The sequence below is a fragment of the Crocodylus siamensis genome, chromosome 5 (assembly GCF_052110815.1).
Source record: "Crocodylus siamensis isolate JL-2025a chromosome 5, ASM5211081v1, whole genome shotgun sequence".
Classification (NCBI taxonomy): domain Eukaryota; kingdom Metazoa; phylum Chordata; order Crocodylia; family Crocodylidae; genus Crocodylus; species Crocodylus siamensis.
The window spans coordinates 2704955-2708592 of record NC_143399.1 but is presented as its reverse complement, the minus strand read 5'-3'; positions in this window follow the sequence as shown (position 1 = coordinate 2708592).

The window sequence follows — 3638 nt, the reverse complement described above, 5'->3', positions numbered from 1 at the left end:
CTATAGCTCTAGCTTTGCATGTGGGAAACGATACGAGTTCAAATCACCATGGGACCTGGAGCTGGAGTGAGAATAGATGCCTCTTGCAAAGAGCTGGATTCAGCATCCCACATAGCCCCTTCCAGGAGAAGGTCTTCCAGGCAGTCTGTTCTTTCTAGTACCTTTCTTCTGAAGGACTGAACAAGTCTTAAAATGTTCATAAAAAAACAGCGCTCTATTCAGACAGATATAAAGGGACCAATTCCCTCATCTCTGAACGGCAGACTTCGATTGGGTGGAATGCAACAGCAAATTAGGGTATGGCTTTACAAACTACTTATCATAAGATAAAACGACTGGGCTTGATCACTCATCAAGTAATCTGTGGCAACTGGCACGTTTGCACTCTTAACCTATGGTAAATGGAAATTAAATCACAAGCAGCTTACTCCTCCTCCATTAGGGACCAAACTACAGTTTAGCTTCTGTGGTAAACAATGGGGGGGGGAGGAAAGTGTGTACAGCGGAAGCAGCTGATGCAAATTAAGCCCTGCATCTTTTTCTCCAGCAGTAAATTGGACGTGGAGGCTCTTAGCAATGCAAAACTATGCCAAACAAAATGCAACACCCCTCTGGAGTTTTAAGTCAGGAGTTGAAGAGTATATCTACATTTGAAACTGCAGGGGACATTCAGCTGGCAGAATGTAATTAGATATGTCCAAATTTAGCCCTCCAGGCTAGCACCCTACTAATCACAAAGAGTGTCCTGGGTTTGGTTTAGTAACAACAAATGATCAAGGCTTCCACTTTATGCCTCCTCCTGGGTACTAATCTGGAGCACTGGTCAGCTTTCCATTGCATGAAAAACATCGTGGATCTCAGTCCTTCTGGGAGACAATGCTGAACAAGTTGCATCCCCCTTCTTCAGGGCGCCCTGCTAATAATACATGAAGTCAGTCTAGTTGACATGGAAACAAATACACTTTTTTTTCCAAAATAATAGTTTGTCTTTTGAGTATTTTATACCAAAAAATCTGTCCGTATACACTACAGTAAATCTCGTCTGTTAAAAATTTACCATCACCCAACAATTTCGCACACAAAAATGACACAACGTTTATTCAAGGACATTGCACTGTTTAACAAAATATCACGCCGTGGCAGCGGCAAACTCACCCTGTACAGTTTGGAGAGGGCCTTAAGCAGTCCAGCACTTACCCCTCCGGGCAGTTTGCAATGCTCTGAAGAGATATGGTCAGACCTAGGAGTTCCTGGATGCCTGGAAGAGAGCTAGGACAAATTTTTTAGGGCTGTGAGGGTGGATCTCTTGAGAGAAGATGTAACCTGTCTGGTAACTCTTACCCTGTTAGAAACACAAGTGTAAGAGATATTGCCACTAGAATGACAACACTTCAGTGGGGAGGCAGGAAGCCCTGTGCACCGAGAGTGCCACTCGGTGCTCAGCTGCTTAATAGGCAAATGCTGTTTATTTTCATTGAATCTCCTAAACAGTAACAAAGGAAGCTTTCAAATTCTCTATGGCTGCGACTTGAAGCTCTTGGTGCGAGAATTCATCACAAGGCAGGAAGCCTTTCACACACCATCACATTTCACACAACAGCAAAATGTGATTTCAGGCTCCTGGTGCAGTCATAGTGGGATCTGAGATATGGGATCCATACTGTACATACCGCCCCTCTTATTATGTGCTGACGCAGTGCCCTCTTCTGGAGACACAACCGTTCCGAACCACATTGCTAAAAGCCAGTCATGTTTTGCAATAATAAATTAAGCCATCTCAGCAACCCTATTCTGGGGCTGCAAATCTGCACTATGTTGTGAAATCCTAGCACTGGGCCTAACAGCCGAGCCTGGACTGTGACTGAGCCGTTAGTATTTCAAGCTTTCTAAGCCTTCTGCTTATAGGTCACTTCCGATTAACAACATGTCAGGGCAGAAAGAGTCTGGTTTCTTGTGCTGTTTTATTATCAGTGGGGGGGAAAAAATCTCAAGCACTATCGGCATGACTTAAAATGTAAACTGATTTATAGCAGCGTGTGCAGCTCCATTTAAACTCTATAAAGCCCTCCCCCTGCATCTTATTTCCTCCAGAGAGTTATTTTAAGATATAAAGTAACTCCACAAATCTAAATCTGCGAGTATTTTGAATGGTTTCACAAACAAAATGTGAATTAAGTAAGAGAAAGAAAGAAAAAATCCCTAGCAAATGTTATGCTTCAGATTAATTTTCACAAAAAGTTTTAAGGGACATTTTATGCTTAAATGTAGTCTCTTGACAGCTGTGGGTGTGGGAAGTGTTTACTGTTGCCGTAGGAAGATGGCGATTTGAAGCCTGACTGATGTGGAAGTGAGTTTTTTCTTCATTACCTTATATTTACTCAGCTGTGTCAGCTGAGAAGTGTTGTGGAGGATCCCTCTGAAGTACGGATGTCCACCGAAATTTGTCACCATTCTGTGCCTGCTCCATGATGGTATGCAAGCAGTGGTTCCTAGTAATGGATCTATCACAGATCCCTTTCAGATTAAAATGGGAGTTAAGCAAGGCTGCATCATCCCTTCAACACTTCCCGATATTCCTCACCGTGATGCTACATCTGACCACCAGCGAGCTTCCAGCCGGAGCAGAGCTAAACTACTGCATGGATGGTAAGCTGTTTAAACTCAGCCGACTCCGAGCCCAAATCAAGACCACCCTGACCACAACCATCAAGCTCCAGTGCACTGATGAAGCTGTAGGGTGTCCTCACGTGGAGGCAGACCTTCAGGAAATCACTGATATCTTTACCGAGCCATACAAGAAAATGGGACTGATGCTTAACATTCAGAAGACTAAGGTCCTCCACCAATAGTCCTCCTAATGAACAGTCCCCAGCTCCAGTTATCCAGATTCACAGTGAGACTCTGGAGAATGCTGAATATCTCCTGTACCTTGGAAGCCATCTCTCGCAGAAGGCTTCCATCAACTAAGAAATCCAACATCGCCTCAAATGTGCAAGCGCAGCCTGAAGAAATAGGTATTCAACAACTACGACATCAGCTCCAACACCAAACTTGTGGCTTATCAAGCAGTCACGATCCCCACCTTGCCGCACAGAGCTGAGATATGGACAATGTACAGGAGATATCTAAAATTGTTGGTGAAGTACTGTCAATGCTGCCTGCAGAAGGTCCTCCAAACCCAGTGAGAAGAGAGCTGCACCAATCCTCCTGCAAGCAAACCCCATGACTACTGAGCCAATGTTCATCCGACATCAACTTCATTGGGCCGGCCATGTCATCCAGATGTCCAACTCCAGAAGCAAGGTTTAATCTCCCAGCTCAGCCAAGGCGTACGCTCAAGAGGAGGGCAGAGAAAGCGCTTCAGGGATGTCCTCCAGGGAAAAAAAATGCAACATCGACGTCAACTCATGGGAGGCTATCGCCCAGGACTGCCCCAAATGAAGGAAGAATCTGCTGCAGGAATCTCAGTACTTTGAAACCTCACAACACCACCAGGAGATGGAAAAGTGGGAGCAGCAGAAACACTGTGTCATGGACCAAATCAAGAACCCGACACGCCCTGCCCCACGTGGAAATACACGTCTGAGCTACCTACAGCAGAGTCTGTTGATCCTGGAGAGGCCTCTTCAGGCATCTTT